This window comes from Schistocerca nitens, chromosome 5 (genome assembly GCF_023898315.1).
Source record: "Schistocerca nitens isolate TAMUIC-IGC-003100 chromosome 5, iqSchNite1.1, whole genome shotgun sequence".
Classification (NCBI taxonomy): domain Eukaryota; kingdom Metazoa; phylum Arthropoda; class Insecta; order Orthoptera; family Acrididae; genus Schistocerca; species Schistocerca nitens.
In genome coordinates this window covers 855192462-855213578 of record NC_064618.1, presented here as the reverse complement: position 1 = coordinate 855213578, position 21117 = coordinate 855192462, and the positions used below count along the sequence as shown (strand labels likewise).

Below are 21117 nucleotides of genomic sequence, written 5' to 3'. Positions count from 1 at the left end.
TTATGCACAGTACGTTACATGTACTTACGCCCACGGTCAACGTCTAGTGCCTACACTAATCGCCATTCCTCAGAAGGTCTACCAGCATTTCGCTACAGACTTCTGGTGCTGAAACCTTCCTACGGAAAACGTGATTGTCCACGAAGAACCTCACGGAGCCTCCAACCTTATACGCGGTCCAGTGAAAATAATGTGACCACCCGTCAAAAGCCAGAATAACCAGATTTTGCAGTGCGGACCGCTGCAAGACGTGGAGGAAGAGAGTCAGTGAGGTTGTGGAAGGTGCCGGCAGGCACGTGGAGCCATGCCGACTCCAGCGCTGTGGCCAGCTGCGACAGGTTTCTCTGTTGAGGATCCGTGGCGCGAACAGCCCAGTCGAGGTGGTCCCTCTGATTTGCGACCGAGTTTCAGTCCGGCGAGTTTGGTGGCCAGGGGAGTTCGGTAAGCTCTTCCCGGTGCTCTTCGAACCACGCACACGCACTCCGAGCTGTGTGACACGTTGCGTTGTCCTGCTGGTAGATGTCATCGTGGCGAGGAAAAACAAACAGCATTTACATCTACATCTACATGACTACTCTGCAATTCACATTTAAGTGCTTGGCGGAGGGTTCATCGAACCACAATCATACTGTCTCCCTACCATTCCACTCCCGAACAGCGCGCGGGAAAAACGAACACCTAAACCTTTCTGTTCGAGCTCTGATTTCTCTTATTTTATTTTGATGATCATTCCTACTTATGTAGGTTGGGCTCAACAAAATATTTTCGCATTCGGAAGAGAAAGTTGGTGACTGGAATTTCGTAAATATATCTCGCCGCGACGAAATACGTCTTTGCTTTAATGACTTCCATCCCAACTCGCGTATCATATCTGCCACACTCTCTCCCCTATTACGTGATGATACAAAACGAGCTGCCCTATTTTTGCACCCTTTCGATGTCCTCCGTGAATCCCACCTGGTAAGGATCCCACACCGCGCAGCAATACTCTAACAGAGGACGAACGAGTGTAGTGTAAGCTGTCTCTTTAGTGGACTTGTTGCATCTTCTAAGTGTCCTGCCAATGAAACGCAGCCTTTGGCTCGCCTTCCCCACAATATTGTCTATGTGGTCTTTCCAACTGGAGTTGTTCGTAATTTTTACACCCAGGTACTTAGTTGAATTGACAACCTTGAGAATTGTACTATTTATCGAGTAATCGAATTCCAACGGATTTCTTTTGGAACTCATGTGGATCACCTCACACTTTTCGCTATTTAGCGTCAACTGCCACCTGCCACACCATACAGCAATTTAGGGATGGACATGGTCCCCAAGGATAGATTAATACATGTGTCGATCCATTGTGCCTCCGAGAATGGTGGGATCAGACAGGAAATGGCACGAAAACATTCATCAGACCACAACGACCCCATAAAATGTGATGCATGTGGAAAGGCCACCTACCGGAACTCAACGAACGTCCAGTTGCGGCACCACAGTTGGCTCGGCGCCGGTTTACGGTAGTGCTGTGCCCCTTAGTAGCTGAGTGGTAGCCAGCACGGTAGCTCAGTGTGTTCGGTCAGAGAGCTGGTTGGCCTCTGTAATAAAAAACTGAGTGGAAGGATCAACAAACGAACTTTAACGGATGTCACGTGACGTCCCCAACGACCCAACCCAACGATCAACAACGAACAAAAATGAAAAAAAAAGTTGTAAGCGCGGCAGACTGCCATGCCAAGGGGCATGAGTTCGATGCCCGGTTGGGTCGGGGGTTTTTCTCTGCTCAGGGAGTGGATGTTGTCATCATCATCATCTCACCCTATTGACATGCACGTCGGCGAAGTGGCGTCAACTCAAAAGACTTGCACCTGGCCACTGGTCTACCCGACGGGACGACCTAACCACACGACATTTCCATTCTTTTTCGATAGTGCTGTTTTGCTATGCGCGGTATACTTTAACCACGGCGGCTCGCGAGCTATTTATAGTCCTTTCGGAGATGCTTCCACCCTTGACACGAAAGCCAAAGAGCATCCCCTTTTGGACGTCATATAAATAGCTCCGTTACAGCATTACGACAACGACTGCATTGTTCCTCGCGCCCCCTAACACTCTTTATATGCCCTCCACTGCTACTGACCTATATGCCGTCCGTGAATGGTTATTTCGCGCTGACGTCGAACACAGGTAGCGTTCGCATTAATGTGAGTGGACGACGTACGAATATAAGTAACATAAATTGTAAACAGTAAAAGTCCTATAACACTCCCTTCGGATACTCCCGAAATTACCTGTCCCTCTGGGACTTCGTTCCGTTAAGAACTACAGATTAGGTTCTTTCTGCAAGAAGGTCCTAAATACAACATGAAATCTAGCCCGAGAATCGGTAAGCGCCCATTTCGTTCACTGAACGACAGTGTGGGAATGGTGTAATGCTCTGCGGAATTCAACGAACGCGGCATCAGCCTAGGCCTCTATGTTTTCGGTGCTCTCGATCCCATGGATGAACAGGTCGAGTTGAGTTTCGTAGTATTTCTGTTTTCGGAACCGTGTTAACTCTTATAGAGGAGAATTTTCTTCTCCGGAATTGTCACAATGCGTGACCATACAACTTGCTCCATAACTCTACAACATACTGGAGTAAGCAATGTTATTGTTGCTCGAACAGTCCACGGGTATACTGCCGGTTCACAGTGTCCAACGGGCACAATATTTCGGCGGTCAGACATGTCGCCATCGTCAGGTGCGCTGACGAACTGAGCTCCTGAGGGCGGGCGGCCGATTTAAATCCCCTCCCCCCGCGGGCCGCTCTCTTCGCCGTACGCGCCCGCGGCGGCGGTCGCGAAGACGTGGGCGTCGGAATCTGTCGTAGCGTCGATGTGCTTGCTACGTCCGCCCTGGTCGCCGTCAGCCAGTAGGCGATGGAGGACATACTGACCATAATTTCTACTCTGAAAGTCCACATAACTTCTTGTGGTCACGGGAAGAAAATGTTCCTACGAGCTACACTCCTGGAAATGGAAAAAAGAACACATTCACACCGGTGTGTCAGACCCACCACACTTGCTCCGGACACTGCGAGAGGGCTGTACAAGCAATGATCACACGCACGGCACAGCGGACACACCAGGAACCGCGGTGTTGGCCGTCGAATGGCGCTAGCTGCGCAGCATTTGTGCACCGCCGCCGTCAGTGTCAGCCAGTTTGCCGTGGCATACGGAGCTCCATCGCAGTCTTTAACACTGGTAGCATGCCGCGACAGCGTGGACGTGAACCGTATGTGCAGTTGACGGACTTTGAGCGAGGGCGTATAGTGGGCATGCGGGAGACCGGGTGGACGTACCGCCGAATTGCTCAACACGTGGGGCGTGAGGTCTCCACAGTACATCGATGTTGTCGCCAGTGGTCGGCGGAAGGTGCACGTGCCCGTCGACCTGGGACCGGACCGCAGCGACGCACGGATGCACGCCAAGACCGTAGGATCCTACGCAGTGCCGTAGGGGACCGCACCGCCACTTCCCAGCAAATTAGGGACACTGTTGCTCCTGGGGTATCGGCGAGGACCATTCGCAACCGTCTCCATGAAGCTGGGCTACGGTCCCGCACACCGTTAGGCCGTCTTCCGCTCACGCCCCAACATCGTGCAGCCCGCCTCCAGTGGTGTCGCGACAGGCGTGAATGGAGGGACGAATGGAGACGTGTCGTCTTCAGCGATGAGAGTCGCTTCTGCCTTGGTGCCAATGATGGTCGTATGCGTGTTTGGCGCCGTGCAGGTGAGCGCCACAATCAGGACTGCATACGACCGAGGCACACGGGGCCAACACCCGGCATCATGGTGTGGGGAGCGATCTCCTACACTGAAGCGTCGTCTCACGCGGTCTGCACGTCCAGCACGAACGCTGGTCCAACTGAGGCGCCAGGTGGAAATGGCATGGCAAGCCGTTCCACAGGACTACATCCAGCATCTCTACGATCGTCTCCATGGGAGAATAGCAGCCTGCATTGCTGCGAAAGGTGGATATACACTGTACTAGTGCCGACATTGTGCATGCTCTGTTGCCTGTGTCTATGTGCCTGTGGTTCTGTCAGTGTGATCATGTGATGTATCTGACCCCAGGAATGTGTCAATAAAGTTTCCCCTTCCTGGGACAAGGAATTCACGGTGTTCTTATTTCAATTTCCAGGAGTGTAGCTCCGTTACAGCATTCGGACAACGACTGCATTGTTCCTCGCGCCCCCTAACACTCTTTATATGCCCTCCACTGCTACTGCTGCTATATGCCGTCCGTGAATGGTTATTTCGCGCTGACGTCGAACACAGGTAGCGTTCGCATTAATGCGTGTGGACGGCGTACGAATATAAGTAACATAAATTGTAAACAGTAAAAGTCCTATAACACTCCCTTCGGATACTCCCGAAATTACCTGTCCGTCTGGGACTTCGTTCCGTTAAGAACTACAGCTTAGGTTCTTTCTGCAAGAAGGTCCTAAATACAACATGAAATCTAGCCCGAGAATCGGTAAGCGCCATTTCGTTCACTGAACGACAGTATGGGAATGATCTAATGCTTTGCGGAATTCAACGAACGCGGCATCAGCCTAGGCCTCTTTGTTTTCGGTGCTCTCGATCCCATGGATGAACAGATCGAGTTGAGTTTCGTAGTATCTCTGTTTTCGGAACCATGTTAATTCTTATAGAGGAGAATTTTCTTCTCCGGAAATGTCACAATGCGTGACCATACAACTTGCTCCATAACTCTACAACATACTGGAGTAAGCAATGTTATTGTTGCTCGAACAGTCCACGGGTATACTGCCGGTTCACAGTGTCCAACGGGCACAATATTTCGGCGATCAGACATGTCGCCATCGTCAGGTGCGCTGACGAACTGAGCTCCTGAGGGCGGGCGGCCGATTTAAATCCCCTCCCCCCGCGGGCCGTTCTCTTCGCCGTCCGCGCCCGTGCGCCGGCGGTCGCGAAGACGTGGGCGTCGGAATCTGTCGTAGCGTCGATGTGCTTGCTACGTCCGCCCTGGTCGCCGTCAGCCAGTAGGCGATGGAGGACATACTGACCATAATTTCTACTCTGAAAGTCCACATAACTTCTTGTGGTCACGGGAAGAAAATGTTCCTACGAGCTATTTACTCAGCGGGATAAGGAACTATGACTGTAAATAAAAGTTTTGAGTTTTAACTGACTAATATATTCAGTAAAACTTCACACGCACAAACATAATAATATTGTTGACAGTAATAAGAATAATGCCCCTATTGTAAATAGTGCTATTATCAGTTCAGAGGCGACCTCGACGGTAAGGTCCAAGTAAAATGGTCTATCGCCCTAACTTCTATTCACCAAAGTTAATTGCTCGCCGCAAAAGTGGAAAATAATCTCACCACTTGCCACGCGCTTTTTGTCGACATTACCGGCAGCACACAAACAGTCACTTCCGTGTAATCTAAGCGACCCAAAACGCTGTACAGTGCTCGCCTGTTCACTTCCTACTTTTACCGAAAACATGGATTTGGTAGGTGCCTACATCTGACTTCATCCGAGGCACAGCGTAAGCTGGCGTTTCACTGACGTGGACACACTGAGGGCTCGGTGCGAAATGTGTCCTACTCACGGCCTAGCCATATTTATAAATGGGCGCAGCCATTCGCTAAACTGAGCATCTGCTATCTACCGCTGTAACACAGGTAGCAGAATTTAAATGGCTGTTTTCTCGGACTCGTATTATTTAATAAGTTTGCCGCGAAACAATTTACAATCTTCGTAATTTTTTATAGAAGTAGGCTTTACTTACTGAAAAAGTTTCAGCTTGACTGCATACACTTCCCTGGCTGTAATTTTTAGAACGGAACAGACAGTAGGACGTGACCTCTGAACTACCTCTTTAAGAGTCCTTGTATTTGTCCTCGGAGTCTTTCGCGACGGCATACATGACGGCCTCGCAGTCAGTGAACTCCTGACGACGATGGCGGAGATGGTCATCGAAAGCGCTAGGATTTTATTCGAATTGACGCGGCTTGAAAACCGAGAACGTTTTATTCAACCATTGTATTGATCGGTTTTTACAGTAAAGTCTTGAAACTTGCTGCAGATGTATTATTTCCTTAATGTAATCGAGTGCTATAATTAGAACTTCCTGTAACAATTACAAATGATACAATGATACTTAATCTATTATGAATAAGGACGTCTCTGTTCCAAATTAAGTTTATAGTAAATTACTTGAAAACTATTAGAGGTAGCTTAATGGAGTCACATAGTTAATGTTTCTATATCAAACTGAGGCTACATATGGATTTTCATCTTTCTGAGTCCAATATTTAGCTCCTTCAAATTTTCGTAAAAACGACAGTTTTGACCAAAATATTGCTCCGATAAAGTTGAGACTTGTAACATTTGACTGTGACATACATTTGCCCATTCTGAACAGCTTTTAGCTTTCTAGCTGCATTATTTAGCGCCACTTATTTTTTTCTTAAAATAACGTTAGGATAACTTATTCAGATTATCATTATGAGATTTAATAATTTTAACTATTCTATATACTTACAAAGTTTGGAAAGCTACTTCAGTTTTTAATTTCATTGTTAGATTACGACGCAATACTGTGTGTGCCACGCACAGACGCGTTATGATGGCGCGGCGCTGGTAGCTGTGACGTGGGGTGTGTCGCGCCACCCTCGCTTACCTGTGTATCCCTCACAGTGATACAGCGCTTGTTTCGCCACACCACTTCACGCCTCCGCTACGTGAGATGGACGTAAAATTGTAATTATTACCTCGAAAACTTTCAGCTGCAGTGGTGAAAATCAGAGACGGTTGTCCTGCTTGTCTACGTGTCAGCCATTCACCGAGACACTCCTTCTCCCAATTATGAATGACTTGCCCGAAACCTTGGTTGTACAAGTCTGAATTTTGAGTGAGGAGGAAACGGTACTTCTTGAAAATCACCTCGTCGCTAAACTGTGTTAAGGGGGAGAAGTCTCTAAGAGCCAGTTCAAGAGAAGACGGGGGTCGGGCGAACTTTGATAGCCCAAAGAAACAGCCTGTGTCACTACTCCACACGCAGTTAGCTGGGGCACTGTCAAGGAGCAAAAATGCCCCCTTCTTATATACGTTAACGACAGAATTATACCAACGGAAGTGAGATCAAAATGACACGTCACGCGATGCGGCAGACGCCACATTGATTTTGGCGTATATAGATGTTTTGTATTATAACTTGTTGTATGCCGTTTCAACACAACGGCGTATTGAAAATATAGCACAAATATGTCACTTAATGACGCATCAGCAATATAAGCCTTCAAGAGATACTGTGATAACTTACACAAAAGATGAAAATCGCGTGTCTTCTGCGTAGTGTAGAGGATAAGGAAGTGGATTACAGAGTCGAAGCAAGTATGTACACGTCCCACCAGACGCCAATCTTTTATTTTACATGTTAGCGTTTTCAACACATTCTGGGACTTTCTTACACATAATATAAATATGTTCTACAATATTCGGGGTTATTTACATTTCCGTCAAACCATGCAACGAACGCTGAAATAAATATTTGGCTGTTTATTTCCAAATATGTGGCGATTTCCGAGTGTGTGCCTAGGCAGGAACCGAAGACGACAGTTTATATTGCTGCAAGTGAAAAGAGGTGCAATAAAATTCATATCATTCATTGCTACAAACATTTGGCTGTTTATTTCTTAGCGTACGCAAAGATCATAAAGAGACAGATACTTCACATGTTAGAACCAGTTCCACTTCCGGCTGGTACAATTCTTACGGTAACGACACGTCGACTTAGGGAGCTTCTCGTGACGCTTCGGCCTCCAGCATCCAGAAACCACCTCAGGTGATTTCGGGATCAAGTTTCTTTGACGATTTACTTCCTACAAGTTTAATATTTCACCGCCGCTCCATACCAGTCCCGAAAATCACAAATCATCAGCTAGCTCACTGATGGCTGGGTCTTCGCCATTTTCGCTGTGGTCGGTCCACATATTTGGACTGCTTGGTCTGCTACTTTCAGCAAGTAAATCCGGACTGGTTCACACAATCATAATACACCATTGGCCATTAAAATTTCTACACCAAGAAGAAACGCAGATGATAAACGGGTATTCATTGGACAAATATATTATACTAAAACTGACATGTGATTACATTTTCACGCAATTTGGGTGCATAGGTCCTGAGAAATCAGTACCCAGAACGACCACCTCTGGCCGAAATACGCCTGGGCATTGAGTCAAACAGAGCTTGGATGGCGCGTACAGGTACAGCCCATGCAGCTTCAACACGATACCACAGTTCATTAAGAGTAGTGACTGGCGTATTGCGACGAGCCAGTTGCTCGGCCACCATTGACCAGACGTTTTCAATTGGTGACAGATCTGGAGAATATGCTGGCCAGGGCAGCAGTCGAACATTTTCTGTATCCAGAAAGGCCCGTACAGTTCCTGCAACATGCAGTAGGGTTTCGCAGGTATCGAATGAAGGGTAGAACCACGGGTCGTAACAAATCTTAAATGTAACGTCCACTGTTCAAAGTGCCGTCAATGCGAACAACAGGTGACCGAGACGTGTAACAAATGGCACCCCATACCATCCTGCCGGGTGATACGCCAGTATGGCGAACACGAATACACGCTTCCAATGTGCGTTCACCGCGATGTCGGCAAACACGGATGCGACCATCATGATGCTGTAAGCAGAACCTGGATTCATCCGAAAAAATGACGTTTTGCCATTCGTGCACCCAGGTTCTTCGTCGAGTACACCATCGCAGGCGCTCCTGTCTGTGATGCAGCGTCAAGGGTACCCGCAGCCATGGTCACCGAGCTGATATTCCGTGCTGCTGCAAACGTCGTCGAACTGTTCGTGCAGATGGTTGTTGTCTTGCAAACGTCCCCATCTGTTGACTCAGGGATCGAGACGTGGCTGCACGATCCGTTACGTTACAGCCATGCGGATAAGATGCCTGTCATCTCGACTGCTAGTGATACGAGGCCGTTGGGATCCAGCACGGCGTTCCGTATTACCCTCCTGAACCCACCGATTCCATATTCTGGTAACAGTCTTTGGATGTCGACCGACGCGAGCAGCAATGTCGCGATGCGATAAACCGCAATCGCGATACGCTACAATCCGGCCTTTATCAAAGTCGGAAACGTGATGGTACGCATTTCTCCTCCTTACACGCGGCATCACAACAACGTTTCACCAGGCAACGCCGGCCAACTGCCGTTTGTGTATCAGAAATCGGTTGGAAACTTTCCTCATGTCAGCACGTTGTAGGTGTCGCCACCGGCGCCAACCTTTAGTGAATGCTGAAAAGCTAATCATTTGCATATCACAGCATCTTATTCCTGACGGTTAAATTTCGCGTCTGTAGCACGCCATCTTTGTGGTGTAGCAATTTTAATGGCCAGTAGTGTACTTCCGCTGCTGGCTTAGTTTGACGGCTTTTTGAATGAGCACCAGCAGTCGTGGAAGCCAGCGGGCGGCGTTCTTCGTCGTGTTCAGTGTGTCGTGCGAGATGATGAAGATTGTCCCGTGAATGTTTTTCACTTTTACCATTATCGCTTCGACTGCGGTTAGCCGGTCTTCAGGCACCACAGCCTCCACTTCCCTTGATGTCGCCGTTTCTTCACAGGCAAATGGACTGCCACTCTGCGCCAAATAAACTCTCTGTCACATGGTGGCGCACAGTTGCCTTACACCCGCACCAACTCAGCGCGGATTATAACACCTGCATTTCCCTTCAGATGCGGAAAACGAAATACGGCACGGTACTCCACTTTTTCAAGGGGCTGCGCATTTTCTTTCAGTTCATCTGGAGTCGTGCTGCAGCACTATGGCAAGGGGATTTCAATGTATACCAGTGCTACAGACATGTACATTGAAGCACCAAAGAAACTGGTATAGGCACGCGTATTCAGATACGGAGATACGTAAACACGTAGAATACGGCGCTGCGGTCGGCAACGCCTATATAAGACAACAAGTGTTTGCCGCAGTTGTTAGATCGGTTACTGCTGCTACAATGGCAAGTTATCAGGATTTAAGTGAGTTTGAACGTGGTATTACAGTTGCCGCATGAGCGATGGGACACAGCATCTCCGAGACAGCGATGAAGTGGGGATTTTCCCGTTCGACCATTTCACGAGTGTATCGTGAATATCAGGAATCCGATAAAACATCAAATCTCCGACACTGCTGCGGCCGGATCCTGCAACAACGGTACCAACGTCGACTGATCAAGTGATAGAAGTGCATCCCCTCCGCAAATTGCTGCAGATTTCAGTCCTGGACCATCAACAAGTGCCAGCGTGTGAACCATTCAACGAAACATCATCGATATGGGGCTTTCGGAGCTGAAGGCCTACTCGTCTACCCTTGATGACTGCACGACACAAAGCTTTACGTCTCGCCTGGGCCCGTCAACACCGACATTGGATTCTTGATGACTGGAAACATGTTGTCTGGTCAGACTGGGTGTTGTGTGATGTCCTTAGGTCAGTTAGGTTTAAGTAGTTCTAAGTTCTAGGGGACTGATGACCATAGATGTTAAGTCCCGTAGTGCTCAGAGCCATTTTTTGTCTGGTCAGACGAGTCTCGCTTCAAATTATATCGAGCGGACGGACGTGTACGGGTATGGAGAGAACCTTATGAATCCATGGACCCTGCATGTCAGCAGGGGACTGTTCGAGCTGGTGGAGGGTCTGTAATGGTGTCGGTCGTGTGCAGATGGAGTGATGTGGGATCCCTGATACGTGTAGATACGACTCTGAAAGGCGACACGTACGTAAGCATCCTGTCTGTTCACTTGTATGCATTCATGTCCATTATACATTCCAATGGTCTTGGGCAATTCCAGCAGGACAATGCGGTACGCCACAGGTCCAGAATTTCTACAGAGTGGCTCCAGAAACACTCTTTTGAGTTTAAACACTTACGCCGGCATCAACGTTAGTGAGCATATCTTGGATGCCTTGTAACGTGCTGTTCAGAAGAGATCTTCAGCCACTCGTACTCTTAACAGATTTATGGACAGCCCCGTAGGATTCATGGCGTCAGTTCCCTCCAGCATTACTTCAAAGATTAGTCGAGTCCATGGCACGTCGTGTTGCGGCAATTTTGTGTGCTCCCTGTGGCCCTACACGATATTAGCCAGGCGTACCAGTTTCTTTGGCTCTTCAGCGTAATAACCAAGCCAATACGCTGCAAGAGAAATTTTAAAGTGTGTGCATTTACACACATGCTAGCTGGAAGCACTATACAAAATAATCTCCTTCGTGATCGTCCCCAGCAGCAGCAAAAATTTCTGATTTGTCACGTCCTTGAAATTTCAGGTCCAGCCATCTCTTCTAGCTCGGTTAGTTACATGTTCCATATATAATTTGAACGTTTCCTTTTAACGAATGATGTGGAACGAGTCAGTTTATGGATATGTATACATGGTTAGTGTTAGCATTAACGAACACGTTATTTTGTAATCTTACTCGTGCATCTACACTTAAGAACAATTTTTTCTACGGTTACCAGATTTTCTCCAATCGAATAGAAAGAGTTGTCCAGGTGAAATGATTTAACGTTAGATTTAAAACTTACTTCGCTACCTCTCAGGCATTTTATGTTACTGGGCAAGTGAACAAAGATTTTTGTTGCTGCGTACTTAACTCCTGTTTGAACCACTGACAGCTTTAATAATGAGTAATAAAGACATTCTTCAGTCTAGTGTTGCAGGGATGGACCACACTGTTCTTATGGATTATTTACGAAGAATTCCACCAGCAGATATATGTATTGTGACGGCACGGTTGAAATGCCCAGCTCCTTGAAGAGGTGCCGACATTATGCCCGTGGGCGAACATCCCACATTATCCTTACTGCTCGCTTTTGTACAATCAATACGTTCTAAGTTGTGACTTGGCTTCAAATGGCTCTGAGCACTATGGGACTCAACTGCTGAGGTCATTAGTCCCCTAGAACTTAGAACTAGTTAAACCTAACTAACCTAAGGACGTCACAAACATCCATGCCCGAGGCAGGATTCGAACCTGCGACCGTAGCGGTCTTGCGGTTCCAGACTGCAACGCCTTTAACCGCACGGCCACTTCGGCCGGCAGTTGTGACTTGCCCCAGAAAATTTTTCCATAAGAAATTTTTGAGTGGCTATGTGGAAAATACGTCTGGAGGTTAATTCGTTTATTTCCAAGATTAGCAATTATTGAACCCGATGGGACACCCATTTTGATTTCTCTCCAGTCACTACAATTTTCTACCCTTACATGTTGACATATTCAGCACAATATTTTACATTCTGTTTGTTAAGTATGATTGAAACCATCTGTGTGTAAAGCTACCGATTCCATAAAACTTTAGTTTCTTTAAGAGAATAACATGCTGTACACAATTAAATGCCTTGGAAAAACAAAAAAAAAAAATACCAACTTGCCATGTTGCAGCATTATTCATATTCCTGTTCATACTCATTATGGATTTGATAATAGAATGTATAAATACTATTCTAAGTTGACTGATGACCTCAACAGTTAAGTCTCATAGTGCTCAGAGCCAACTATTCTCAGTTGAGCAATCCTTCTGGAATCCAAACCTGTGAAATGCTAGATAAACTGTTTCCACTTAAGTGTAGACTGCTCTTCAGTACGTTACTTTTTGAATATTTTGAAAAAAGAAGAAAGGGAATTGGATGATAATTGTTTAAGTTCTTCTTGACACCTTTATTATGAAAAGGTTTAACAATTACACATTTTAACCAGAGCGGGAAAATTCCCTGTGGCAATGCCACAGTATGTATATCATTATGGACATTGCTCAAGTTGTAACAACTTTTCAGAGTTCTTTGTAAAATTCTGTAATACCATATGAGCTTCTTTTTTAATTTTAATTATTTTCAGTAGAGGATGTTGGAGTTACCCGTACTTCAAAACTTGCTTTAAGTTTTGTAGACGACAATTTCAACACTTGCTTTTAGTTTTGTAGACGACAATTTTAATATATTCATTCGCTTCTTCAATTGAACCATTTATTCCCATTTTTGCTGCTCATTTAGAATGTGACTGTTAAAAGTGCTTGCAGCTTCTGTATTATCAGCCAAAACATTGTCAAAAATGGCTCTGAGCACTATGGGACTTAACATCTATGGTCATCAGTCCCCTAGAACTTAGAACTACTTAAACCTAACTAACCTAAGGACATCACACAACACCCAGTCATCACGAGGCAGAGAAAATCCCTGACCCCGCCGGGAATCGAACCCGGGAACCCGGGCGCGGGAAGCGAGAACGCTACCACACGACCACGAGCTGCGGACAAAACATTGTCATTTAGCTTAATTGTTACGGTGTTTTGTACACTGACTGGCTGCCCTTTCTCCCATTGGACTATAACCCATATGGGCGCGGCGTCGGGTAATATTGTGGAAGCTGCACAATAGTTCGACGAGGCAGCTGTTTCTCATCTTCAGGTGATTACTGACGTGTTGCTGCAATGGCTCGCTAGTAATACGCTGACTCGCTAAAAAAGCGCAAGTGCAAAGGATTGAGGCTATAACGTCATCGTAGACGAATATTAGCGCACGACGACATCCAGCGCCACCTGCTGTACAAACGGGCCACGGTCTTCTCATTCGCGACGCGGGAAAGGCGCGGCCGCAAATAGCGGTCCAGCGCGCGCGGGAGCAGTGTGTTGGCGCCCAGTTTAAAGGTGCAGACTTTCTCTGTCTGTGTTGACTCGGATTCGTTCGCCTGCGGCCGACGATGCCTTAGTGCCACCAGTGCTGGTTCCCATGCCTTGCCGAGTTGAAATCCCGTGTCTCTATCGATAAGGTCGTCAGTTATACGGATTTCGACTGCTTCTTTAATGATGGACTCCCAGTACGTGGGAGCGGACGAAAGGATCTTTGTCTCTCCGTATTTCGTGCTGTCTCCCGTGTCAAGACAGTGTTCAGCCACAGCAGACTTTTCTGGCTCGACCACTATGGTGCTACATAGTTCTCGGGATGACAGCGAAATTCCCTCCTTTTTGAAGGACGGACTCTTCCTCTTCGACGAGTTGTCGTTCAGTGAGGTTGACCACTGTGCGTGACGGGCCGGGACTCGCCTCGTCAGTCGGCTTCGCTATCGTCCCGAGAAACACGAGAACAGTTTCAACAAGAAAGAGGAAAGCCTCGAGGTAAACGGATCCTGGCTTCCTCTGCTGCAGCGAAAGACTGTCGCAGGTAGCAAGAAGCAGCACTGGAAATGACAGCGCAAAAGCCCTCGGACGTTTCCGCGCCAGGTACATATACACTCCTGGAAATGGAAAAAAGAACACATTGACACCGGTGTGTCAGACCCACCATACTTGCTCCGGACACTGCGAGAGGGCTGTACAAGCAATGATCACACGCACGGCACAGCGGACACACCAGGAACCGCGGTGTTGGCCGTCGAATGGCGCTAGCTGCGCAGCATTTGTGCACCGCCGCCGTCAGTGTCAGCCAGTTTGCCGTGGCATACGGAGCTCCATCGCAGTCTTTAACACTGGTAGCATGCCGCGACAGCGTGGACGTGAACCGTATGTGCAGTTGACGGACTTTGAGCGAGGGCGTATAGTGGGCATGCGGGAGGCCGGGTGGACGTACCGCCGAATTGCTCAACACGTGGGGCGTGAGGTCTCCACAGTACATCGATGTTGTCGCCAGTGGTCGGCGGAAGGTGCACGTGCCCGTCGACCTGGGACCGGACCGCAGCGACGCACGGATGCACGCCAAGACCGTAGGAGCCTACGCAGTGCCGTAGGGGACCGCACCGCCACTTCCCAGCAAATTAGGGACACTGTTGCTCCTGGGGTATCGGCGAGGACCATTCGCAACCGTCTCCATGAAGCTGGGCTACGGTCCCGCACACCGTTAGGCCGTCTTCCACTCACGCCCCAACATCGTGCAGCCCGCCTCCAGTGGTGTCGCGACAGGCGTGAATGGAGGGACGAATGGAGACGTGTCGTCTTCAGCGATGAGAGTCGCTTCTGCCTTGGTGCCAATGATGGTCGTATGCGTGTTTGGCGCCGTGCAGGTGAGCGCCACAATCAGGACTGCATACGACCGAGGCACACAGGGCCAACACCCGGCATCATGGTGTGGGGAGCGATCTCCTACACTGGCCGTACACCACTGGTGATCGTCGAGGGGACACTGAATATTGCACGGTACATCCAAACCGTCATCGAACCCATCGTTCTACCATTCCTAGACTGGCAAGGGAACTTGCTGTTCCAACAGGACAATGCACGTCCGCATGTATCCCGTGCCACCCAACGTGCTCTAGAAGGTGTAAGTCAACTACCCTGACCAGCAAGATCTCCGGATCTGTCCCCCATTGAGCATGTTTGGGACTGGATGAAGCGTCGTCTCACGCGGTCTGCACGTCCAGTACGAACGCTGGTCCAACTGAGGCGCCAGGTGGAAATGGCATGGCAAGCCGTTCCACAGGACTACATCCAGCATCTCTACGATCGTCTCCATGGGAGAATAGCAGCCTGCATTGCTGCGAAAGGTGGATATACACTGTACTAGTGCCGACATTGTGCATGCTCTGTTGCCTGTGTCTATATGCCTGTGGTTCTGTCAGTGTGATCATGTGATGTATCTGACCCCAGGAATGTGTCAATAAAGTTTCCCCTTCCTGGGACAATGAATTCACGGTGTTCTTATTTCAATTTCCAGGAATGTAGTTTGCGGCCGCGAGCTCGCCTCCAGTCCACCACCAGCAATGGAGGGTGAAACTTTGACAATGCCAGCCACTTGTGCCGGCGAAACGTCAGAAAAATCATCAGACGGACGTCGGCCGAATAACCCGAGACGGAAGCCAACAGGCAGTTTGTCAACAAGTGGCCACGAAAGCCTTAACAATTTTGTACAACTGAGTACTGCTATGTTGGTGTCCGACATTCACATGCACGCATCCGTAAAGGAATGTTGGCAATACAATGACCTTAGGGGAGAGTGGGGCAAGTTGATACGTGGGCAAGTTGATACAGATGGGACTGTGAGCTAACACGCATGCGTAGGGTGGACATGAGTGAGTAGAGGCTGTTGTTTGCCGCGACACAGTGCCACACGGCGTCCAGCTGTCAACAGAGCAGTCTAGGCGCTTTTGTTGTTGAAATTGTGTTTTCATGAGTAGAAAGTAATTGTTGACTGATGTGTTTGAGTTGGCGTACCAGCAAGAGGATATTCTTCAGGAAGTCCACTGTTGGCACAGTCAAACGCCTGTTTCTTGGTAAGAATTTCATGATAGTTTCATCTTTCTAGACTTTATATTTTAGAGACTTAAGTTTGACTTAAGAGACACTTATTCAATGGGGCAAGTTGATACGCGTAGCTGGGGCAAATTGATACAGTGTATCAACGTACCCAAATATTGTAAAAATTAGAGTTTTGTCTTTTCTTACAGAAACATGGTGCAGAATTATACCAGGAAGACAGATCGAGGGAAAGTCCCGAATGAGAGCTTTGAAAAAGCCTATGAAGCCGTCAAGACCAAAACCATGTCTTTACGGGAAGCAGCTGTAGCCTTCGAGATCGACAAAATGACATTGTTTAGATTTATAAGAAAAAAGATGAATCGCAAGGTCAAACGGTTACAATGGGGTATGCCAAACCAAGGCAAATTTTTCCAGTCCAATTAGAATCTCAACTCGAAGAGTATATAATACACTCTTATAAAATCTACTACTTACTTACACCACAAAACATCAAAGTTTTAGCTTACGAACTTGCTGTGGCTAATAGGGATATCATTACATTGCCTGATTCATGGGTTAACCATAAAATGGCTACAAATGACTGGTTTAGCTTATTTATGAAAAGACACCCTCGACTATCAATCAGGGAGCCTGAGGCTACGAGCCTTAGTCGCGCTACCAGTTTTAATAAAGCCAATGTTGACCTATTTTTTGACAATTTGAAGAGTACTTTAGATAAATACAAATTTGAACCTAAGGATATTTGGAATGTCGACGAGACCGGTGTGCAAACAGTTCAGAGACCAAACAAAATCGTTGCTCAGAAAGGAGTACGCCAGGTAGGGAAAGCTACGTCAGCGGAAAGGGGGCAGATGTCACTATGGTATTGGCTGTCAGTACCATCGGCAACTCAGTTCCTCCGATGTTCATACACTCCTGGAAATTGAAATAATAACACCGTGAATTCATTGTCCCAGGAAGGGGAAACTTTATTGACACATTCCTGGGGTCAGATACATCACATGATCACACTGACAGAACCACAGGCACATAGACACAGGCAACAGAGCATGCACAATGTCGGCACTAGTACAGTGTATATCCACCTTTCGCAGCAATGCAGGCTGCTATTCTCCCATGGAGACGATCGTAGAGATGCTGGATGTAGTCCTGTGGAACGGCTTGCCATGCCAATTCCACCTGGCGCCTCAGTTGGACCAGCGTTCGTGATGGACGTGCAGACCGCGTGAGACGACGCTTCATCCAGTCCCAAACATGCTCAATGGGGGACAGATCCGGAGATCTTGCTGGCCAGGGTAGTTGACTTACACCTTCTAGAGCACGTTGGGTGGCACGGGATACATGCGGACGTGCATTGTCCTGTTGGAACAGCAAGTTCCCTTGCCGGTCTAGGAATGGTAGAACGATGGGTTCGATGACGGTTTGGATGTACCGTGCACTATTCAGTGTCCCCTCGACGATCACCAGTGGTGTACGGCCAGTGTAGGAGATCGCTCCCCACACCATGATGCCGGGTGTTGGCCCTGTGTGCCTCGGTCGTATGCAGTCCTGATTGTGGCGCTCACCTGCACGGCGCCAAACACGCATACGACCATCATTGGCACCAAGGCAGAAGCGACTCTCATCGCTGAAGACGACACGTCTCCATTCGTCCCTCCATTCACGCCTGTCGCGATACCACTGGAGGCGGGCTGCACGATGTTGGGGCGTGAGCGGAAGACGGCCTAACGGTGTGCGGGACCGTAGCCCAGCTTCATGGAGACGGTTACGAATGGTCCTCGCCGATACCCCAGGAGCAACAGTGTCCCTAATTTGCTGGGAAGTGGCGGTGCGGTCCCCTACGGCACTGCGTAGGATCCTACGGTCTTGGCGTGCATCCGTGCGTCGCTGCGGTCCTGTCCCAGGTCGACGGGCACGTGCACCTTCCGCCGACCACTGGCGACAACATCGATGTACTGTGGAGACCTCACGCCCCACGTGTTGAGCAATTCGGCGGTACGTCCACCCGGCCTCCCGCATGCCCACTATACGCCCTCGCTCAAAGTCCGTCAACTGCACATACGGTTCACGTCCACGCTGTCGCGGCATGCTACCAGTGTTAAAGACTGCGATGGAGCTCCGTATGCCACGGCAAACTGGCTGACACTGACGGCGGCGGTGCACAAATGCTGCGCAGCTAGCGCCATTCGACGGCCAACACCGCGGTTCCTGGTGTGTCCGCTGTGCCGTGCGTGTGATCATTGCTTGTACAGCCCTCTCGCAGTGTCCGGAGCAAGTATGGTGGGTCTGACACACCGGTGTCAATGTGTTCTTTTTTCCATTTCCAGGAGTGTATTTCCAAGAGTGTTCTTCAAGGATCACTTCATAATTAACGGACCACCAGGGTGTATTGGAACTTCCTACCCATCAGGATGGATCACATCTGAATTGTTTTTGAAGTTCATTAAACATTTTCACGGCCACGTAAGATCTACCAAGGCCAATCCCTGCTTGTTGGTTTTGGATAACCATGAATCACATTTATCTATTGAAGTGCTCAACTTCTGCAAAGAAAATGGTATCGTCATGTTGTCGTTTCCCCCGGACACTTCCCACTGCCTGCAACCGCTTGACAGGTCAGTTTATGGGCCTTTCAAGAAATTTTACTTCGCTTCAGCCGACGACTGGATGGTCAACAATCCAGGGAAAACTGTAAAAATCTACGACATTCCTGGCATAGTAAAGATGGCACTACATAGAGCAATAAATGCTACAAATATTATATCTGTATTTCAAGCAACAGGAATCGCGCCATACAACAGAGAAGTGGTTACTGATGATGACTTCTTGTCCAACGCAGTCACGGATAGAGAGATGACTTCACAAGACAGCACTGTCAAGACTTCTCAGGCTGGGACAAGCAACGCTGGTGGTCTACAGTTCAAAGTGAACCGAACTGAGACTCCAACTTGTAATGGTACTTGAATTACGTTACCATTATGGTACCTCACCTGAACCTCTCGATACCAGTAATATTCTACTGTTTTTCTGTTAACTACTTAACATATTTCTGAGACAACATTCAGATTTGATTTCATTTGTGATACATCGATATGTTTATATTGCAATGATATTATTCTTATGTGTATTCTTTCTTTTGTCACTGTGATCTTTGACGTACTTGTAACTCTGATTTTTGGGCGCTTAAGCGATAGTTAGTTAGTTGTTGAGTTGTTAGAGAGTCGGACGTTGAGAAAGTCAAGTGTTGGAAGTCATGTTGGAAAGATGCATATTGTAGTTGGCTTATAAAATGTGAGGAAGATGTTTTCAAGTATGTTTTGTATTGTGAAGTGATGTTTTGTGTGTTACGTGATATTGCAATAAAAGCAATTAAAAGGAAGTGTAACTTGAATTCGGAGTGCTGATTATTTTTTTGTACATCACTATTGTGCTAACTTTGAAAGGTTTAATCTCCAAGAATGGTTTGTGAAGCACATCTACAAAACTTTTGAATATAGCAGGATAAAACCTAGGCCTCTTTGCATCCGAGCTTGGAATCATAACCACCTAGATTTTCAATGATTGAGCCATGATTTTACGACGAGACCAGCGTGGGAAACACAAAAAGATGAGTGCCTAGTTTTTTTGATTATTACATGAAATGACTTTATTAACTGTGCTCTTATGACACCTGCCACATAATATGACTGTTGTTGCCCGAAGATGCAGTATTTAGCAGCGTGAGCAACACCACAATCGTTATTAAATGCTGACCTTTGTTGTGGTAGGGTTGTTAGAAACTGCAGTCCCATCTACAAGTAATGATGTTTCTCTGGGTGTATTCACTGTAAGCCCTCAAGACATCCGTCTCTACCTTAAAGCTGGAGAGCGAAAAAATATCAAAAAAGGGAAGAAACCGTTAAAATCCGCTATCCTTACTAGCACACCAGTAAAGGAGATACTGGAAGAGGAGGCCAAAGAAAAGGAAACTAAAATGGTAGCCAAGTCAGAAAACGCCAAAAAAGGCTTTTTAAAATGGTAGAGAGTCAGACTAAGGAGAAGAACAAGGTGAAGAAAAAGAAATGCGTTCCAAAGAATAAAATGAAGGTTGCATCAGAGTCTGAGGAAGACGCCTTGTGTCTCATATGTTTGGAGCCATTCTCCGAATCCAAGCCAGGTCAGGACTGGATACAGTGCATTTATTGCAAATAATGGGCCCATATAGAATGTAGTAAAGACTGTAAGATGTACACTTGTATTCATTGTACATCTGACTTCGTAATCAGTGATTATGAGTAGGTTATGGACACAATCTCATGATCTGTGTGTTTAAAATAAGTTAATAATATGTCTTAAGTTACCTTTGTACTATATTCTGCTTAATAAATGTTTGCGATTATCTATTGAGTGATTATTTGCTACCTTAATGTCAATTAGCTTATTATTTATACATTTGTATCAACTTGCCTCTCGCTAGTATCAACTTTCCCCCGTGTGGGGAACATTGATACACTTTGCAGCATTAAACAAATATTTTAATTTTGGGAGATATATGTGGTTGATCAAAGCGTCAATACCATAGAAAAGTGCACAACTAATTGTAGTATAATATCATAATTTTCCCAATTAAAACAAAATTAAAACAAAAAATGTAAAAATTAAAATGTGAAATTTGGCTCAACATGCCTCGCTCTCCCCTACAGATTTTGGGCTTTGTTTCCCTTTTGTTGTCTCTTAGGCTTCTGCAGACTATGCTACAAAAGTAGTGACACTTCGGATCTTTGCATTTTTCTTTTCACAGCCGGCCGGTGTGGCCGTGCGGTTCTAGGCGCTACAGTCTGGAACCGCGTGACCGCTACGGTTGCAGGTTC

The 21117-nt window shown here is 47.2% G+C and overlaps 1 protein-coding gene across 1 annotated transcript in view; it reads left to right on the top strand.

Moving 5' to 3' along the window:
* Nucleotides 1-21117, top strand: part of LOC126260761 (uncharacterized) — a 168280-nt gene that overhangs the window by 105648 nt on the left and 41515 nt on the right. The gene's annotated exons all lie outside the window — the stretch shown is intronic.